This window comes from Cebidichthys violaceus, unplaced genomic scaffold (assembly GCF_023349555.1).
Source record: "Cebidichthys violaceus isolate CVI_PGR_0920_01 unplaced genomic scaffold, fCebVio1.0.p SCAF_5, whole genome shotgun sequence".
In the NCBI taxonomy this organism is placed as follows: Eukaryota; Metazoa; Chordata; class Actinopteri; order Perciformes; family Stichaeidae; genus Cebidichthys; species Cebidichthys violaceus.
In genome coordinates, this window is record NW_027176705.1 from 17,331,806 (window position 1) to 17,354,317 (window position 22,512).

Consider the following 22,512-nt stretch of genomic DNA (forward strand, 5'->3'; position numbering starts at 1 on the left):
GCCACTTTCATTATAGACGGTTTAATCAGGTGACATCTTCAAATGCACAGCAAAATTAGTTTCATTCCATTTATGGGACTGATACCAGTACCCGCCAGTTTGCCTGCATGAAGACTTCCCGTTTCAGTTTACTTGACCATGTACAAGGTGCCATCATGCAGATCATGCAGGCTGTGATAACCACCGTTGTGTTTGCGCTGTATTGACGCACTGACTCCTCATGATAATAATGAAAGAAAAGGATTTCCTCTGAGGAGCGGCTGGTCTGGACAAATAGGGTTCCTCCTCTGTTACCAAAAAAGCCACCGCTCCACGGTGGAGAGAGCACTGCTTCTTAAGGACACCATGTGAATGTCAATGATTATTACCAGCCACTGATAATGTATGGTAATGGATTCTTTCTAAGCCCATCTCGTTTCCATTTGGCCAGCGGGTGTCCCATCCATCTCCAGCCGCAAACCTTCCGAAAGCGAGCCGCCACATCCTCCATTGCATCTACGCATTGCACCTTGATTCAACAAAATACATTTCTATAAGTATTTTCTGCTAGGTCTATAATACTTGTGTATGTGTTGTGTGTGTGTGTGGAATTATTATTGCTATAATTTGCTACTTTCTTTACAAAGAATTCCACGTAACTTTCTGCACCCTCCAGTCTCTTTCGATGGTTTTATTTTCCATCAATGTGACCCAAACCCTTTCCCTGAATTGGAACAGACAGTCGTCCTGCTGTTTCACACTGTCATCAAATTCTGAGGTAAACAATCACTCCGAAGGACTCCACATGCAACGCTGTAAACTCACAACAGACTGATACCCCTTCCCCATCTCGTGCGTCCAAGAAACTCGGGCACAGCGGGTGTCAGAATGAACAGAATGATCAGCAGACGTGAATAATTCCCTTGCGTGAGGAAGCTCTGGTTGCGCAGGTACACGTGTAGCACCGGGGCCATTGTGTGCCAAGCTTTATCTCCTTAATCAGTTCTCTTTGCCACCAGTTAATCATTTGTGCATGCCAGGGCTCAGACACACTGGATTCATTACACGCAGTGGGAGAACAGGGGCGGGATGACGACACCCTGGCGGATAGTGCTGACTTAGCCGCTGGACAGCAGTGTAAATTACACAGCCACCGGCCCTCCTGTTGTACCAGCGGGAATAGATTTAATCGGGCGCATTGTGAAGCACTCCGGCGTCTGATCCCTCTGTGTCTCGACATGCTCTTTTATGCAATGCGGCGAGCGACAAGTAGGCAAAGGATGAAAAGAAACACACGGCGGCTGAAACATGCAGCCCGCGAGGCTTGTATGAGTTTGCATGCGTGCATGTGACCACAGTGTGTTTGTGCAGTTTCACGACTTATTGTTGAGGTTATTTGCGGTGGTGGTGTGTTTAGTTGTCTGGGAAAGTGACAAAAACATAAAGGAAAAGTGAGTAAACGACACACTTCTATGTACTTGTACGTGTGTGCGTACGTAGAACCCAATGAAATCCAGGCAGGACAAAAAGCGCGGCTGCGGTGTGCCGTGCTGGCATGTGTGATCAGTAAAGGCAGTAATCCAACAGCTTGTTAACTCGCAGGCCCTCACTCAGCAGGAGATTAAAGATGGTGATCATGATACGGGAGCGTTAAAGAGACACGACAGCGACCGCTGAAGCACCCGCCACACCTGGCGCGCGCATATATATGTCGCAACGCTGCAGCAGGTATGCGTTGAAGTGCCAGACGTGCGCGTGCTTGTGTGTCTGCGTGTGAGAACGAAGGAGAGAGGAGTTGTTTTGTTGCCAATGGGTGTAACCTGGCTTAAATAAATTTCGATACCTACAGGGCAGCGCTCGCTCGACATCCACCCATCTCTGGGATGTGAGAGCATCTCGTAAACGAAAAGCACAACAACAACAACAACAAAAAAGTGGCTCGCCTCCCGCTGCCCTCCTTCTCCCTCACATGTTAACAGAAACGCAGCACCGTCCACACGGTGAGAGTTTGCATTTGATCGTAGCACTTTGCATTGTGGGAAGAGAACAATATCTCAAGAGGGAACGCCGCTGATGTCATGTCTCATGCAGTTGGGACAGGACACGGTGTTCACACCGTGTCCTGTCCTCCAGTGTCACGTCAAATGAGCTTACAAATAGCTCTGCCCATTACCAGGTGAGACATTTTTCTGATTTGATCTCAAGCCAGTTCTCAGCTCCCGGATATAATTTATGAGCAAACATAATTGTGGCAGATTCATATATATATATATATATATTAAAAGAAAATGTTACCTCTTGGCCTCGAGTGATTGTGCCGTAGCTTTTCATTGTCGGACTGACTGTCTTTCATGTTTACGTGTTCTGCACGGTGATACTGAGATCATTCTGGTTACTACTAGTATGTTACAAGCGGCCTTGAAATTGCACAGGGTGCTATCTAATCTCTAGCTTTGGTCAAAGATCAAAAGCAATCATTTCATAAGCAAAGTAGGTGTCAGTGTCAGCTGTTGTGTATCCTTTCATGTGTCAAATAAACACCAGGCCTTTTATTGCAGAGTCGGCGCGGCCCCAGTGCTGACGTCATCAGCAGGAAAGGTGGATACTACAGCTGCTGCAGATAGAAGCATTAGATAAGACATGAGCATCGTTCCCTGTGATCGTTCACGCCGTCTCCCGTTCGCTCCGTCTCCCGTTCGCTCCGGTTGAAGCCGAGAGTGCATTTCCTGTTCCGGCGCGATCTGGCAGACTTTGTTCCAGTATGACGTACAAATGTTGCACATTTACATGCATGACGGACGTTGCATTGTGTCAATGCAGAAGTCTTCTAAGGACAGTGCGTCCCCCACTGTTGTTCAATATTACACTACATGCTATTTATTCATCACTCTGTCGCAGCCATGACATTTTTTTTGCAAAGTGCGGGGCAAGTTGTTCAGACTGAAGACAAATGTGGCAAAACGTCACGTATCAGAGAAAAAGACTTACCACCAAGTAAATATTCTATTTCACCCACCTTCCGTCACGACACGATGACACAACTTGTCCCATTGTGTTCGAGAGGGGCGTAAAAGGCGACAGTGCAGTTGCACCGAGGCCCGTGGGGGGGGGGGTGGGGGGCCCGGTGCAACAAACCCTCCAACAAAGTGCTGAGCAGAGACCGGGCCCCTGCGACTGATTTACGTACGCTTCACTTCAAAGAAGAATTCAGTTGAATATGGTGGAGTTTAGTACATAGTCCCTTGAAAAGGCAAAACCATGTACTTCTACTGGTTTTCAGTTTTTGGCTAAAGTCAGTGCAACATATGACAAAATTCAACATGAACTATAAAAACTATAAATAACTAAAACCTATGAATAAACTTTGTAAAAAAACCTGATTCAATTAAAGAAATAATTTCTTGTTTTCTTGGTTATTTTTTTCATACACAGATATGCAATGATGACAATGTCAAGCCTCTTATTAGGTCATGTGACGAGACGATACAACATACGTTAGCTTGTCATGATAGCTTTCTCTGTGAACTCTTCACTTTCCCACTACAATAGCCAAGAGCAAAGTACCTAATTTGACCGTAAAATACAACGCGTTGCTAAAATATACGTACGTCTAATGGTGCGTTTGTGTCTATGTACTTCATAACCAATAACTACTAGTCATAATAGCATGTAGTAGAGCCGGTTGTAACTGCCTTACGACGCTAGTGTCAAGCAATGAGGCTCCACATCCTGCTTTCTGTAGGCATGCGTTGTACAACAATGTTACGGTACGGGCGTCATGAGTTACAAGATTCATAGCATAGTATTACAATGATAACTGAGGTAATAAATAAACTGAGAAGTCATTTTCTCATAAACATCTACATATACAAAGAGGCTTTTTGCAACTCAAAGAGTCGCCCCTGATGGCCATTAGAGAGAATGCAGGTTTAAGACGCTTCCACGTTGGCTTCACTTTCCTGACCCGAAACCCTTAAAGCCAGCTAACTGTTTCCACTCTTCATGCTAATGTCAAGCTAAGCTGACCAGCTGTGAACTTCATATTTAGCATACAGGCATGAAGTGGTCTCGTTCTTTTGATCCATCCCTAAGAAAGCAAATAAGTGGATCTCCTAAAATGTGGAGCTATTCCTTCAAAAGATATTCGTGGTTCTGCCATGTGTCCTGCCCCTAGCAATGACTTTGGTGAGTACATTGTCAAAAGCTAGGAAAATAGGACCCTAGTTCTAACAAACATGAATTATCCCGTTGAGTTTGTGTCTTGGTTACACCCTACAATAACATAAAGAATGTACAAAAAGCTTGGGAGGTATTTAAACTAGCCTTAGACATCGGTAGATTAATTCAAAACAGGATATCTGTGATCGCAACACCAGGTATCTAAACAAATGTTTACATTTCACATGCAATTTATGTGCAGATTGCATAAAGAGGGCAGTAAAAGGAAGTGAATTGGGATGTTTATGCACGGGTGTGGCACCAACAATGTCCTTGCCAAGTATACGCCCCAATTCCTTGTACATGCACAAAGGCAGGTCAGTAAATGTGCAGGTATGGCACACTGCATTCCAGTTCCCACAGAGTGACGCATATGTACGCTTTCGAGCAATTAGCATAGAAGCCCCTGACCAAGTTTCATGTTGACGGGGTATTTTTTTGTGAAGAAAGGTGAAGGAGACAAACAAAGAAAAGAAAATGTGGCTAACACGTACACATGTGCAATACTGCATGTCATCTCTGTGTGTCATCTTATAGAGTTAAATAAATTGCACTATTCTAAAGGACACTCTGAACAGAAGGATCTGCATGTAATACTTTGCAGATGTTTATTGTTTTTCCCTCCGAATTAAGAGCCATTAAAGCTGCACGGTGAGCACAATCTTGGAGACACTCCCGTGCAACAGGTTGAATGAAAACAACTTTTTGTGAATGACAGCAGCTGCTCGACAAAGAGTTCTCTCCTCGTCTGTCATTCAAAACCTTTTCATAGTGAGGACAAGCTGTTTCCTTTGGCAGTGGCGGGCCTGCAGGTTGCAGGGAAGAGGAAGTGCAGGCTACCATCATACCTCAGTTTGACTGAGTCCTTTGCTCAAGTACAATGATACCCAAGAGGAGTTTATATCCGCAATCATGCTGTGTCTTCCCAAGAAAGTTCTCTGGCGTTCAGAAGACCTTCGGTGTATTTGTGCCACTACTAGTTCATGTGACGTGAAATTTTGAGTTACGCTGTGTCTTGAAAGCCCATCAGCGTCGGAGCGATCCTCCTCCTGTCGTCACCGACATTTAGACGTTGTTGAATCAGAAATGGTGGACTAAGGCAGAACATTTGCTTAGTGAGATTCAAATCTGGAAAACACTAAATGACAGTTGACTTGAATCTCACAGTTTTGCCTCTTGAATCTCACAAAGAGCAAGTTTGAAAATCAGAGGCAAATCGTGGTGACAGCGCATAGACTGGTGTGAAGGAGAGAAGTAAATACTTCTGACAGCCGTTCTCAAGTGTTGGCTGTCCAAAGCAAACGACTGTTAAGCCTTGACAGACCACAGTGAGCAAAATTGTAGACTGGTGTTGCCCAAAAAGAACTCCAATGAGCTGCTTTTAATGAAAACAGAAAGCCATGGTCTCACATTTGAGGGTACTGATTGCCATGCCAACCACATCACACTGCTCCAGTGTACACCATGATGTCTCCAAACAGGAAACTCTGTTGCACCTTGATATCCCCGCCATGAATGGAAGCGGTAACACCCTTGTCAACATACCTGAATTCCCGCCAAGAATGTAAACGTAGCTCCAACTTTCAGCAAACAGGGACGACATGTCTTTCTGCAGCGACCCCTGCATAATGCAGTACACACCACAGGGCGAAACATAAATGTTTTCCATGTTTACAAAAGTCTTTGTCATGACCGTGACAGTCTGTCCAATGGAAGCTGAGGATGGTGTGGCTCTATGGGTGGCAATGTCACTCTGTTGGTCCACCACTTTATGCCAAATTAAAGTAATTCAAAAACCTGTTAAATGTATTGCCATGACATGTGGTACAGATCTCCACAGTACCCAGAGATGCGGTTAATACAGGTTAACAGGGACAGGATCCAAATGCAGTTGAAGCTGTAGACTATAGGTTGTACGTAAGCAGTCGACGTAGTCACTGTGACGTTACCCACCTCAGTTTTGGAGACTCGAGTCCGGCAATTTTCGCCATCTTGGTTTTTTCGTTACCAGAAGTGACACAAGAAGGTGGAGCTAAGTACAACAAATGGGACCATAATTTTGATTTGATTAATCGTGCTGTATTTAAGAAGACTTGAGAGTAGAGATTGAGAGCATAAAGTCATGTTTACAATGTTTACTGAGGGAATAAATCAAGAGAGAAGTAGAGTCATTTTAGACTAGACTTCTATACAACCAGAGCAATAAATTAGAGAGAATGCAAGTTTAAGGCACTGCTGCATTGGCTTCACTTTTCAGAATGGTTGTGTTGCCGCCTGCTGTAGGCTCTTGTTCGACAATGGGGACCACCACCCTCTTTCTCAATGCAAGGTCCTAGTTTCACAATCCATTTGTGAAACAAACCATTCATCCATGACAGCTCAGCAGTATTTAATGCAGTCAGCCTTTTTTTTTTTTTTTATAATAATACTGTTCTTCTCAGTTGAGGCCAGTCCAACCATGACAACCTTCATCATTGCTATAATTCACCAGCTGGGTTTGGGCCAACTCTTTGCGTGACTAGATTGCATGACTAGCGCAACAAGGCCATTGAGATCTGTTAGTAGGACTATAAGGGATGATTTGGGCTCCCTGACTCACCATGATTTGACTTGGCTGACCATCAATGCGACTGGGGTCCAAAAAATACTGATCCCAGAATAACTGAGGAACACTCATCCTCTCACCATTACATTTGTATAATCCCTTTTTTATTTTCAAGGCTAATTCCTCAAGAATGTCTGGTGAAAAGGTGAAAATGAATGAAAATGAGGTGACGTTTTCAGAATTAAAATTCGGCACATTCTGGTGCATGATATCAGCAATTGACTGCTTCCAAAACAACACAATAAAACTATTACCCTTCAATAAGCTTCATGAGTCAACAGGTATGAGTGTGTATGATTCACAGAGAAATATGCCCGCAACAGCGAACGTAACCTAAATTACAGTAACCGAAGGGCCGAGTACAAAACATAAATACCATTGAGAGCAGTGCCAGGGTTAATAACATGCTCTGGTTTTATTAACGAACTTTCATGACCCAGCAGGCACTGCTCTGTAGTTACCTTAACTATTATCAACTGGATTGGCATGCTCTCTCTCTCTCTCTCTCTCTCTCTTTCTCTCTCTCTCTCTCTCTCTCTCGCTCTCTCTCTCTCTCTCTCTCTCTCTCTCTCTCTCTCTCTCTCTCTCTCTCTCTCTCTCTCTCTGTGTGAAAAGAAAGACAGAAAGAAAGAAAAGTCCCCAGTTGAAACATCGGTCTTGAAACAACCTCTTTGGTGTTGCTGCAGCAAAAAAACATTAACATCTAATAGACTGGCAGCACGGATTTCCTTTAATTTAAGTCAAGAGTTTTAGAGATCTAAGCGCTGTGGAAATGCCACTGTGCCCGCAGGGCGAATCCATCAAAGAGACACGATGAAACGCCACCACGGCCTGTTGATGTTCCCTGATTCTATGATGGACTGTAGATCAAAACACCTTTTTAACTGTCTGTCAAACATTTTTATAAGTGGAATGTTTCCTGCCTTGTACTCCCCACCTCGAGTCCGTACACCTGGTGATGTGCGCGCACAGTATCCAGTACACACATGCACATGTACCAGCGCGTGCACGTCATGCAATATTTTTTTTTTTTTGCTTTACATAGTAAAACATCAAAAAATAAATCGTGTGCAGACGCTCAACCTGCACCTTTAAATTCCTATCAAAGCCACATATGTTTGGACTGCTGCTGAACCAAATCCAAACATCCATTTCATGGAAAATCACAAATCCGTCCTCTATTTCTGTCAGAGGCTCATGAGGAAAGATGAGTTGACTCTGACATATTTGGTTTTCTTCCCAGTCCACAGATTGTGAAATAATAAGAATACAGAACTCTCCAATGCGTTCAGATATAAAGAGAAAGTTGCAGTGTTAAAAACGACTTAACAGTGCCTCACATGTTGCTGGGTACTATTTGGGATCTTGACAGGTTGGTGGTTGCTTTAAGATTGGAGTGTTAGTTATGCCCTTATGTCTTTATTTGTATAAAAATGTTTATGTAGTAAAACTGGAGTTGTGTGTTTTTGACGTCGTTCTTTGTTTGACTCAACTACTGTTGGCATTCATGATTATTGGCATTAACTACACACGGTTACCAATTATTATGCTTCAAGGAGCTGTCAAATTCACATTCTCTCTTTTTATGTGTGTCTTCTACTCATTTAATTGCTGTGTCAGTGACGTAGGTTTGATACAAATTTAAACAAGATGAATTAACTAAAGGATTGCCTCAATCAAGCAGGTATCAACAAGTTTGTTCACTGGAAAAGCATTGCCTGGAAGGTAAAGAGAAAACACATGCAGTAATCTGTTTTGGCATTACACTGTGAGAAATAGTGTGGCTAATTTAAACCTTTAGGGGTCCAACAGCTAGTTACTGGGGCAGAACCGCTTAACAAGGGTACATAGTAGTACCCTTACAGTGTGTACCTTACTGGGGCAAATATTAGCAACTTCATGGACCTGAATGTTCTAAATTGATATAAAAACATTACAAAAATACATTTTCTATCAATACGATTTCAAAATAATTTCACACATCAATGCGCATGTGTGACCTCCTTCATTCCAATATAAGAATGTACCAATGCAGCTCTTCATTCAGCCTAATCATCAATGTTGTTTCCAGGACAAATATTTGAAATGAAGCTATTTGCTGTGCAATTATTTTATTGCCAGCCTCTAGCAGGCTTCAGCCTAAATATCTCATGAAATTAAGTCAGAAGTCGTACCTTTGAAGACGTATTTGTTTTTCCTGACAGTAAAACGTATGCTGTGAGCAGTATTCAGCACATGTACAAGGGAGAAATACAATCATAGAAAGAAAAAATTACCAAAACAACAAACAAAAAAAGCTCCCGGTGTCCAGGCCGGCAGTGTAAACGTATGAGCTGCTGCTGCTGGATAAACAGCGGTTCAAAGAAAGGGCACTAGAATTCCAGTCTCCGTGCCACTCTCCAGCCAGATCCAGGCAGCTGCTGTCTAAGCAAGACCTTTGTTATGGTGGGAATCATTTCGTAATGCTACTGGTGTCTGCGCATTTGGTTTGCCAAGCTCTAATTGAATTATCAGCCTGTTTTCCAAAGCAGGCCCCTTGGAAATTCCACAATCATAGAAACCACTATCATGCCAGAAAACTCAGTCTGCTGGGGCCAAAAACAACAGTTTGTGATGCTGTGCTGTGCGTTGTGCGTCTGTATGTGTGTCCGCTTCTCTGCGCCGCTGTCAGCAGGACGAGAGGCCGTGCATGCAGCAGGGTTGAACCCGAACGCTTTAGGTGTCTTGAACAGATCCTTTGCCCACATGAGTGCCATTGGTTGATTTAGCGGTTGGGTCGGCGTGCCGTCACAGTTACCAAGCTGTGGTCCGGCCCCAGAATACCAACAAGTCCTCAGTTTCACACAACAGGTAAGTGGGAATCAAACATGGGAGATTAACTGCCATTGCAAAACCAAACACTGTTGACAGGATATGTTACAACTTGCATATTGTTTTGAAGAATGTGAGGATTCTAGGAACGCACGTCATTGCAGCAATATTATTATTTTCTTAAATCATAAGACAAGCATGTGTAAAATGATTACGCTGCTGACAGGGAGATGATTGACAGGGCGACGTTGTGTAAAGAGTTGCTGCTGTGAGAACAGATTCAATTTCGAAACATTAATCAGTTTTCATCATGTGCTCATAAACACATTGTGAAACTGGCTAACTGATGTTATGATGACTTGAAGTGGACGCAACGGAGGTTGCAAGTAGCATAGGCCTGCTAACACTTGTTACTACGCTGCGGTATGATTGGACCGTCTGCTTTCGGGGTGGGGACTTGGCGAAGGGTAGCTCAGTAAGCTGTTAACACAACATTGATATTATAGCACCTCACGATTCATTCAGCAGACATGCTAGCAGAGAGTGCTAACAGTTGCCTATTTACACATCCAGCAGCTACAAAGAGGCATTAGCATTAATGTTGTTGGTCAACTGATGAATATAAGTCCAATTTTCACTCTGCTCATCGCTCTGTTTTGGTCTCCACCGACTCCCGAGGGAAATATCTGGCTCTCTAGCTGCTAATTGCTGTGTTTGTCTGCTGAGCAGGTAGCATCACGTAGAGCAGATTCCTCAGAGCGTTTTACCCTGAAACAACTGTCTGCTGCGTCTGGAAACAACGGTGCAGCAGGAACCAAACAGTGAAATAGTAGAGGGCCCCAAAACCATCACTATGAGCTTAAAGACACCACAAATCTTTGTAGAGCTGAGAGGAGCCGCAGTGTCAGGAGATAAATGATTTGTTATGTGTCATGCATCTTTAACAACCTTTCCTACTTTTTGGATATAGCTAATATCTGCATTAATTCACAAACATAAAAGCCTTTTTCTAAAACACCCTCTGTGTGCAGAGATGCATCTCTTATGGTGAGATGCTCCAAATACTCAGTCGGAGGCACACAGTGCTCATGTGTTTACGGCCTGTCATTGAACATTTCTATGCTTCTAAGCATGTGAGAAGAAAAAAAAACAGCAAGTTGTAAAAGTGCCGCTGCCACAGGCCAGGTCAGGAGGTCGACAGGACTAAAAAGATAAAGCTGTTGTCCTCACGCGAGGCAACTCTGCAACCAGAGGCAACGTTTTTAGTTTTTTTTCTCCCTAGTAGACTGCAGAGCTGTGAACTTGCTCATCCGGTTTTTCACACTCTTGGCTCCGCTGCGTGCATGCGAACAGCTTGTAAATGACAGAGGAAGCCAAGGTGTATAGAGACCAAGTGCCTCAGGCCAGGGGAGTTTACACAAAGTGTTGCCATTAATCCGCCCTCTCAGATTTTTCTATTCATGTCCGCCATAACAATGCCAATCAAGTGCAACTCTCCTGTGCAACTAGGCAAAAAAGCGTTTGATATGCATTCTTGACAGATGGGATATTGTATCCGCGGAACGTCTGCCAAGACGCACTGCTGTGGACAATCGGATCATGCGCATACATGGTAAATAAATCAGACTTTTGCTAACTGTGAGAATATGTGGAAATCTAGTGCAGACATGGCTATATGCATTTCAATATATAACGATTTTGTGTTTTATCCATCGATTTGTTGCTTGAACTGATCTCCACTGAGCTTGCATGTGTGGCTCAGAGGGACCTGCACAGAAACAAATTCTCAAACACAATACAACCGACTACAGTGTGTAAACAGCTTCCCCTGGAAACTAAAATGTCAGATTAACCACTGTTGTAATGCCAGGGATCAGTTTCTCTGAATGAGCCTCATGCAGTGGCCTCTTAAACAGACAACAGATAATACATACTGATCATGGGATTGGTGGCATGCTTATGACACAGCTAATAAGTCCATTACTCATCGGACAAGCTCCAATTCTCAGGCCTCTTAGCAGCTCCATTATGAGCAGAATGACAGAAGTCGGCCTACAATCGGAAGAGGGTGTGCCCAGAGACAAGGACTGGAAGAGGAACAGGCTTCAGAGAGTAAACTAGGGTGCTTAGCGCTCAGAGCCTCAGGCACGTAGCTCAGATTTACGAATGAGTTAGCGTGTCAAGATAGCGTGTCTCGCAGCAGACCACGCCTGCACCTGTCAGGTGTTCTGTGGCATGTCTGCGTTTTTCGTGCGGGAGATCGGGTGTGCGTGTGTGGCTGCATGTTAGATGTCCACATGTGTGTGTGTGTGTGTGTGTGCTCCCTCTTCTCCATGCACGCAGCTGCATACCCCGGCGATGATGGACACCTGTGCTCCACCTAACCCCTGCAAAGGCTGCGGATCCCTGGAAACATCTAAATATTGATTAGGGATTTCAGCGGTTCAGCTGATGGGCCCGGCCACCTCCTCGCACATTTGTTGACTGACACATTCAATCTGGTTATATAAACTGTACAATTTCTGTGTCACCTCCGACTCTCCAAATTACCTGTGCCTGTGGGTTTCATTCACAGACGTCGACTTAAGCTGTTCCACACCCGTGTTGCAATTGAAAGATGTTACTTTGTCGTCCGTCTCAATTCTCACACTACATAACCCACCTGTAAAAAAAAAAAAAAAGCAATCCTGTTGGTGACAACTGACATGCAGGTAATGAGTTGTCTTCACTTCCTGCCAAGCTAAATCTCAAACAACAGTAGTAAGAGTAATATCTAAAGTGCAGGAATAAGGCAGAATACACTTATAAAGTTAGGATAGCTAACATGTTAGCATGCAAAAACTTGCTTATTTACACATCCTGCAGACTTGTAGCAGCATTAGCCTATGTTTTGAGGCGAGTTTCATTCAACTTCAGCTATAAATGTCCCACTGTGCTCACCAGTAGCTCGTTGCTAGCTAGTTAGTAGCTGGTTGATAGCTTGATGCTAGCAAGGTAGCGTACAGTACAGTGGGTTTATCGGAGCGTTTTGCTGGATCAAGCACTTGAAACGAGGTCGATGGAAGTGAATCAAAAGTTTTTTTATCAAAGTTGTGGGCCGGCAAATCAAAACAACGAGCTTTAAGATGTGAGAAAGCTCTGTGGAAGTGAGTGGATGGTGATGCTGGTGATGCTGGTGATGCTGGTGGTAATTCTCTGTGGGCTGTTTTGCGTCACACACAGTCATTTTATCCTTTGCCAGAATAATTACCGCCTCGCAGTGAATGCCTCCATCAACCACCACAACTTGCAGTTTGAATCCACGGCTGTCCAAAATGTTATCACTTCATCGTTTTATCCAATTAAATATTTTTTTTACAATATTTTTTTAATTAGCATATGAATTCTTGAGTCATTACAGTGACCTTTGACCACCAAATTATAGTTCTAAGTTCATCCGTGTGTCCAAGTGAACCTTTGTGCCAAATATGATTAAATCCCCGGCAAGCCTTCTTAAGATATCCCATTCACAAGACTGGACTGGACGGACCGACTCCGTCACCGGCACGGAGGCAAACAATACTGATGCAGCTTTAAAGTTTGCATCCCTCGCTTATTACACCACAGGCATCTAAAGGACCGATAGAGGTGGAAGATGTTACCCAGGTGAGACCAGCTCTCTTTGGATGGAGCACTCACCTGCTGCTGTTTGTTTTTCATCCCTCGGATTTTGTGTCGCCCATGTGTGATATTTTCTCCCTGCCACTGAGTTTTTCTCTCAGTCATTCGTACGTGCCATCAAAGAAAGAGATGAATGATCAACTTGTAGCTATGTTGACCTGCTACTGGGGCGAATGCATTCGCTCTGAAAACTATTCATTCTTTTGAGATTGGAGGCTTACTTATGCTGCTTTCAGGGTGAATATTTTTTCTTACAAACTGTGGTGAAAAGTAGAGCTCAAGGTACTGTAAATCAAGAAAATACATACAACACAACAGAAGCAAATAAAGAAACATCTTCCTCAAACACACACAACGTTTAGTCCATCACCTAACATTTTAAATGGGCAGAAACATTGGGACAGCCCTTTGATACCACTAGTGAGTTGGAGACATCCATCCTTGAGTTGAAACACTGAATAATGAACGACCTTTGAGTCTGACCCCTGAAGGCAGCCTAAAGAAGAGATTCGCAGACGAAGATCAAAAGAAGAAAAGACAATAATTGACCTGAACCTTCTAAGGCATACTCACATTTGCATTTCCAAAAAAACACCCACAGCATAAGTGCTGCCCTTACCCACAACCCCCCCCACACACACACACACACGCACGCACGCACACACACGCACGCACGCACAGAGGCCCGGACTCCTAAACGTGACAGCCCCGTCGTGCATGACTTGTATTTATGAATGGCCATCGTGTGCCAGTGAGGAAATTCCTCTCATACTCGGGAACATCTGGCCAAATGTTACCTGTTCTGTACCTGTTACCTGTATCTGTATTCTCATCACACAACTCGCCTCCTCACAGTGGCGACATCAATGCTTGGCATCCCCGACAGCCTGGATGAAAAACAATTTATGTCCCAGATATGATGATTTTTTTTGTTTTTTTAATAAAGTATAGTTTAAAAACCAAAACAGTGATACAAATGATACCACTCAATTGAATAAGCTGAAGCCTATGAGTTATGATACAAGTTGTAAAACAACGACATGTTCGCCTCTGTCTTCTCTTGCTGATCTAATTAGCGTGGCTGGTGACGGATCTATTCCCGCAGGTGGTGCAGTCTGTGCACTCCGTCGACCGTGCCTCTGCTGCCTCCTACAGGCCGAGAGGAGAGCCTCCCGTTGCATAACAAGCGGTGAAGGAAATGAGATAATCTCTTTCACTCTTTCGCCTTTCTCTCGCTGACACGGCTCTTAAATTGTTTCATGTTGTTTTTCCTGATCCCGGTTGCCTCGGCGACGACTCCGCTTGTGAGCGGTGACCGCACGGCAGGGGGCGGGGCTGTTAGGTGAGAGACCTGTCGAGTAACACGCACACACACATGGATATAGGTATAAGGATACACATTAAAATACACTGTGGATATCTATCTATGCATGAATCTGTTAGTGCAAAGACACACACAGCCGCCGGGATAGACACACACACACACACACACACACACACACACACACACACACACACACTCACTTTCTCACACAAACACAGGAGCACAGCATAATTCAGGGGATCTGGTCCTCAGGATCAAAGCATCAAACACTGCAAAAAAAAAAAAAAAAAGGCCAGACAGGGTGAACTGTAGCAGAGCGGATCAATCGCTCAGTGAGTTGTTCTTCAGTGGTGGTACAAGCCCAGACAGGCCTCCTCTCTGACAGCCTGTGGTCTATAATTATCCCTCCAGCTGTTTGTACCCAGGCATCTGACCTGTGACCTCTGATACTTACACCTTTTCATAATGACGCTCAGCCACGCTACAGTTCAACAGTGCTGAGGATAATGATTCATATGCTTTGTACATTAACTCAAGGATGATTTACGTATTTTACAAAAACTTGCATGTTTGGGAAACTATGACTATTTTTGGATGGTTATTGTGTATGTGATGTAATGCTTTGGTTGCCTCACCTGGTCTGTACTCAGAGTGGTCAGTGAGGCCTAACTTCCAGGAGGGGGGGGGGGATTGCCTGTGACTTAGCACCCTCTGCTGGTCGACAGGCTTCACTTCAAGTAGCAGGAGAGCATATGAAGGTTTCAGAACGACATGAGTGAAGCTCTTTAGACCATGTTAATCACTGTTATAGAGCAGTGAACTGCAATGCATTTCCAACAGATCATCTAGGGCTGAGGTAGCATTCACAGCACAGTGTAAAATCTAAAAATATGTGCAGCCAAATGTGAAAAAAAAATCAAGCCGGTGTCGAAATAACTGCAAAACCACTTTAGTGACAGGTGTATTGCGACATTTTGCAGGGAGGTAGATTGACAGCACTGACTGAGCTGGATCCAAAGCTCCTCTGAAGGCTTTTTGTAATGAAAAACAAACCAGATTAAACATGTTAATTAGCAGCCTAAGCTTTTGCTCTGTAGCCCATCGACTCTCTAAAAGAAGTGGACAGAGTCACCATGACACCACCCAGACGTCTGTGGAGTGCTGTTTTGAAGCAGAGTTTGTCACTTTGGCTTTCATATAGCTGAGTACATTTAACGTTATTTCGAGGTGACCAAAATGTTACAACTAACTTTCATGAAGTGAAAACACACTGTGAAAGATTTAAGACGAAAACACGCACAACTCCCAGACCGGACAACGCCGTGGTAGCGACCTGTCAATCACAAGGTAGCCCCGCCCCTAAATCATCCCCTGCTTTTATCTAAATGGACCATAATTTACTAATTTGACATTTTGCTGTATTGAAGAAGACTGTAAACTAGAGATTGAGACCATAAACTCATGTTTACAATGTTTACTGAGGGAGTCAATCAAGAGAGAAGTAGAGTCATTTTAGACTAGACTTCTATACAACCAGAGGAGTCGCCCCCTGGTGGACACTAGAGAGAAGTAGAGTCATTTTAGACTAGACTTCTATACAACCAGAGGAGTCGCCCCCTGGTGGACACTAGAGAGAAGTAGAGTCATTTTAGACTAGACTTCTATACAACCAGAGGAGTCGCCCCCTGGTGGACACTAGAGAGAAGTAGAGTCATTTTGGACTAGACTTCTATACAACCAGAGGAGTCGCCCCCTGGTGGACACTAGAGAGAAGTAGAGTCATTTTAGACTAGACTTCTATACAACCAGAGGAGTCGCCCCCTGGTGGACACTAGAGAGAAGTAGAGTCATTTTAGACTAGACTTCTATACAACCAGAGGAGTCGCCCCCTGGTGGACACTAGAGAGAAGTAGAGTCATTTTAGACTAGACTTCTACACAACCAGAGGAGTCGCCCCCTGGTGGACACTAGAGAGAAGTAGAGTCATTTTAGACTAGACTTCTACACAACCAGAGGAGTCGCCCCCTGGTGGACACTAGAGAGAAGTAGAGTCATTTTAGACTAGACTTCTACACAACCAGAGGAGTCGCCCCCTGGTGGACACTAGAGAGAAGTAGAGTCATTTTAGACTAGACTTCTACACAACCAGAGGAGTCGCCCCCTGGTGGACACTAGAGAGAAGTAGAGTCATTTTAGACTAGACTTCTACACAACCAGAGGAGTCGCCCCCTGGTGAGATTGGTCTCTTGTTAACTCTTGCGAGAAAGCAAATACTTCCCAAAACATCAAATGACTCCATTAATGAATTTGTTTATGGCTTCATCTTCGTTATTTTATTGTTTTTAATTTTCTGTGCCATGCTTCCTAAGCACATGTAATGTTTATTACGTTTTTGAAATTTGATGATCTGTTCAACTGAAACATTTTATTCAAATCTAGAAACACCTTTATTGAGCAGCTCGTTAGCCCTTCCTTCTGCATTCTCTTGTTTCTGGTATGAGAATATATGCAACCCTCGTTCCACTGAAAGTGTTCCCTTCAGGCCATTATCTCTGATGAGGAATATGTTCACACAGTCAACTCACCTGATCATTTATGGGTTGAAGGACAAGTTAAAAGTCTCCCTGGACCTTTCCCAATGCATTAACTCATTTTATGCTTTCAATTTCAAGTTTCGATTGTTTTAGTGTAAGATTTCATACTGCATGTTATTTCTCAGCCACAGATACCAGCACATTATTTAAAATGCACTGTCAAAGGATTGGATGTCTCACACTTTTAACACATCTCTCTGATTATACCCAGATGAACACTTGCGTTTATGTTTACCATACTTAAGCTTGAGTCGTTTAATTGTACAATTTAGGAAAATACATCAGACATTGCTGTTTTTGTCCAATAGTGCAGGATTGGGATTGTAATACTCTCATGAATCTCATGAGTTAGCTCCTGAAGACGCCTCAGAGTACAGAGGAGCTGCAGAGCTCGGACCCGCGGGCCGGACACTGCGGTGGGGGGGGGCTCACAGCGCTGGTCCTCCGGTCCTCCGGTCCTCCGTCTTTGTACCAACGCCCTGCAGGCAAACCCTGAGAGGCAGCAGAGCTTCCAACGGGGCAGACTCAGGATCAGGAAGCGAACCAGACAATAAAGTTCATCGTTTGAAGTGGTTTGAGCTGAGAGACTCAGACGTGAAGGCAGATGCTGCGTCTTTCTCACTCTACATGTCCTGCACACACAACGCTCACACTCACTCTGCAGCATGTGAAAGGCAGTGGCTAAGAGCGTCCCATTTCTGTTTCTGATAATCCGTGCATCTCTCTGTTCCACTGTCCGTGGCAGTGTCGAGAATGCAATCGAGGCTCCTCGCTGAGTTCATCCCAGGTGTGTGGTTGATTTTGGTCTATTTACATGTGGGGGGGGGGGGGGGGGGGCAAATGGGGGGTCAGGTGCTGAGTAGGAGATCTCCTTGTCCAGAGCCCCACTCCACAAAATCCATTTCCCCCGCTGGAATGAGGAGGGCTGTCCAGAGAGATGCCCCGGCGCTCCCCGAACACCTTCTCCTGCAGTTCAATGATGTCATTGCGGATGTCAGCCATCATCAGCAGGAGGAAGTCGAAGGAGCCGGGCGGTCCCTGGTTGACAAGGGACCAAGTGAGGAAATGATTAAGATGCCCTGCATGTCACCTTTTCACTGGGTTTGAGGTGTGACAGCATGGCAGACTTTATTGGCATGTCATAGCAGGGACACTGATAACTCTGTTCCATGTACGTGCTGGGACACTATCGCTGCTCTGACAAGTCAAAAGCAACAGCCCCCTCACTGATCACACCGATTACTGCATCCACTTCAAACAGGACTATGAAATGAGACGGAAGCTCTCCATCCAGAAAGAAGAAAACATGGCCTCTATGGCAGATAATAATCGATCAAAACATCGTTAAATTACAGATTCATCGTGCACATGCAGAGCTTTGTTTTCAACAAGTTACGGCAAGTGTTCGTAGGTTCACAAACGCAATTTGTAGATTAAAAAATTCACACTTCAAGTTGTAATGTACACATACAATGAACCTCTCATAAAAAAGCATGCAGGTGTATGCTCCTTATTTACAGGCGTTTGTCATTTACGTTATAGAATGAGGGGGTATAGGATGTAGCGGCAGGTTTAACACAAGCTAGAGCATGTTAGTGAGTGGATTCATACAGTAGCTTTAATAAAATGTCAATGTATTAGCAGCTATCAGTCTAAATTGACTTACAGGTGGACCTATGAGACCAGGAGCTCCTCTGTCACCCTGCAGATGAGAAAGAACACAAATGAACCCAGATAACAAATCGCTAAAGTCTCCTGAAAACCATTCAGTTGAATGTCAAGCAGGTTCAAAATTTATGAAATGTAATCATTGTCTATGTGTATCTGTAAGGAAGAACTAAAAGAAACCAGAAGCACAACAAAGCTAGCTGTCCAGCAATGCATTTTATAACTGATAACTAATATTTTGGCCCTGTATGTGAGCCAGTCAGTCTTTGCCTTAGTGCACTCCATTCACCTGGTGACAGGAGTCTAAAAGGAAATCTATCTCAGTGTCTCAATTCCTAAAGAGTGCACCTCGAGGAGAGAGGAGCGAAGAGGCTTCCTGGAGGAGCTGTGACACTGATCTGTATCCTTTTTTTCATAGCGTTTTTTTTAAAAGAGGCGCGATAATGGATAGCGCGCCACACGTCGTATCTAATTTTGATTGTTTTCCACTCGCATCTCAGGTGGGAGAGACAAATATGCAAGGAGATGAGGCGAGGAAAGGAATGAAAGATGTACAAACATAAGAGGAATAATTTGAAGCACAAATGAGGAAAATAAAGATGTGTGATAATGACCTTCAGTCCATCTCTTCCTGCTGCCCCGGGGGGTCCCTGTATGAATGACAAGACACGTGTATGGGACGGTTTGTCAACGTTGGTCTGTTTAAAACCAGAGATGACAAGAAGCTGTAGCAGCTCTGAAGAAACATCTTCAACAACACGTCACTAGGTTTGGCACTTTTCCTTCAGAGATTAGAAAAACACATTTCCACCACACGGTCTTAAATGAATAGCCTGCCTCCCTTCTTCAGGGGAAGTGAAAGGTGATGGACAGCGGCCGACTGCGCCGTCTCACGGGCGCTGAGTTCACCAGCAGTGGCACCAAACCCGTGTCGGTATGACTTGCTGACACACGGAGGACGTGACCTCCAGGTTTTAAGACGGTACTTAGAAGCTCCAGTGGGGAGTGAACTGAAAAACAGATGTGATAACCCCTTCATTATGGGATGGATGGATTTTGTTTTCTTACCACTGGCCCCCTGCGGCCTCTTTTCACATGCTTCAGGTCAGGCTCTGGACCCATGGGTCCCATGTCTCCCCGTGGACCAGGCGGACCCCTGTCCCCTGGGTCCCCTCTCTTTCCCGGTTCTCCTGGGTGTCCTGGTGAGGACAGATGGATACAGCGACAGAGAGAGTTATACAAAACGGACAGTTACTGGCTTCAGGGAGACAAACTGCGAAGCTCTGCTCCTCAGGCAGCTGATGTTCTGGTCTTCAACTTGTTTTTCATTCACTTTCATTTCTGCTGCTTTAATCTTTCTTTTTTCTTTCTTCGTATTTGTATTAACATCTGTAGATAATTCCCTTTTTCTTTGAGTCTCTTCCTCTGCCTCTTCACACTCTTCCATTTTGGTACTCTAACAACATCTACATTACCTGGAACCCCAGGAGCTCCCGGAGGACCGGGTAGACCAGGAAGACAAGTGCTATCAGGACTTTTTCCCGCCCTCCCCAGAGTTGGCTTGTCACTGCTGTTGGCCAAGTCAGGTACCTAAAAACACAAAGAGGGAAGACTATGTACGCCAGACTAGCAAGCAAGGGAACGTATGAAGTCCCCCGCTTTGGGATGTAAGTCACCCTTAAACCAAATCTAAACTTCTATTTTACAGTCTCATATATAGTGAACATGTTGGCATATCAGCTGTAGTAAGTTTAATGAATGTCATCAATCATATAAACAATGAATATATATATATATATATATATATATATATATATATATATATATATATATATATACAGTTGAAACCAGAAGTTTACATACACTGTGCAAAAAGACACATAACACTTTTTTTCTCACTGTCTGAAGTTAAATCAGACTAAACCTCTCCTGTTTCAGGTCCGTTAGGATTACCAAAATTATTTAACTTTTGCTAAATGTCACAATAATGAGAAAGAGAATTTCTTAGAGAATTTTATATTACTTTCCTTGAGGTCAAAAGTTTACATACACCAAAAGTACTATGTCGTTAAACAACGTGGGCAAGCCCAGATGATGATGTCATGGCTTTTGAAGCTCCTGATAGGTTCACTGACAACATGTGAGTTAATTGAAGGCACACCTGGGGATGCATTTTAAGGCCACACCTCAAACACTCTGCTCCCTTGTTTGAAATCATGGGAAAGTCAAAAGAAATCAGCCAAGAAATCAGGGAGAGAATCGTGGAGCTCCACAAGTCTGGTTCATCCTTGGGTGCAATTTCCAGATGCTTGAAGGTGCCACGTTCATCTGTGCAAACAATTATACGCAAGTATAAACATCATGGGAATGTCCAGCCATCACACCGCTCAGGAAGGAGACGGGCTCTGTGTCCCAGAGATCAATGTGTTTTGGTCCAACATGTGCAGATCAACCCCAGAACAAAAGCTAAAGACCTTGAGAAGACGATGGCTGAAGCTGGTAAGAAAGTGTCATTATCCACAGTAAAACGAGTCCTGCACCCACATGGGCTGAAAGACTACTCAGCAAGAAGGAAGCCATTACTCCTACAGAAACATAAAAAAGCCAGATTACAGTTTGCAAAAAGACACCAAGACAAAGACCTTAACTTCTGGAGACATGTCCTGTGGTCTGATGAAACTAAAGTGGAGCTGTTTGGCCATAATGACCACCGTTACATTTGGAGGAAAAAGGGGGAAGCTTGTAGACCTGAAAACACCATCCCAACTGTGAAGCATGGAGGTGGCAGCATCATGTTGTGGGGCTGTTTTGCTGCAGCAGAAACTGGAGCTCTTCATAAAATAGACGGCATCGTGAAGAAAGAACATGACCTGGAAATATTAAGGCAACATCTCAGGACGTCAGCCAGGAAGCTAAAACTTGGGTGCAAATGGGTCTTCCAAATGGACAATGACCCTAAGCATACTGCCAAAATAGTTCAAAAGTGGCTTGAGGACAACAAAGTCAATGTCTTGGAGCGGCCATCACAAAGCCCTGACCTGAATCCCATCGGAAATTTGTGGGCAGATCTGAAAAGGCGTGTGCGAGCGAGGCGGCCAACAAACCTGACTCAGTTACACCAGTTCTGTCAGGAGGAATGGGCCAGAATTCCAGCAGAGTACTGTGAGAAGCTTGTGGAAGGATACCCACAACGTTTGACCCAAGTCATGCAGTATAAAAAGGCAATGCTACTAAATACTAAGGAAATGTATGTAAACTTTTGACCTCGAAGAAAGTAATAAAAAATTCTCTAAAATATTCTTTCTCATTATTGTGGCATTTAGCAAAAATAAATAATTTTGGTAATCCTAACTGACCTGAAACAGAAGAGGTTTAGTCTGATTTAGCTTCAGACAGTGAGAAAAAAATTAGTTATGTGTCTTTTTGCAGTGTACGTAAACTTCTGGTTTCAACCGTATATATATGCTACCTGGTTGGGTGACTGTGTGTTGCCCAGCCTTAGTTTGAGCTGCAGCAGACTGTTCTTCATGTTCATAAAGTCCTCACAGGTGAAGGAGCAGGTACCAGCACTCATCAGGGTGTCTGACTTCCCCGATGAACTCACTGCAACACAAAACATACATTTAAAATGTGACGTAGATAGTTAGCTACTG

The 22,512-nt window shown here is 44.0% G+C and overlaps 1 pseudogene; it reads right to left on the minus strand.

Annotated features, from left to right (window-relative positions):
• Positions 1–16,816: 16,816 nt before the first annotated feature.
• Positions 16,817–22,502, minus strand: LOC137887510 (collagen and calcium-binding EGF domain-containing protein 1-like; annotated as a pseudogene).
• Positions 22,503–22,512: the final 10 nt, after the last annotated feature.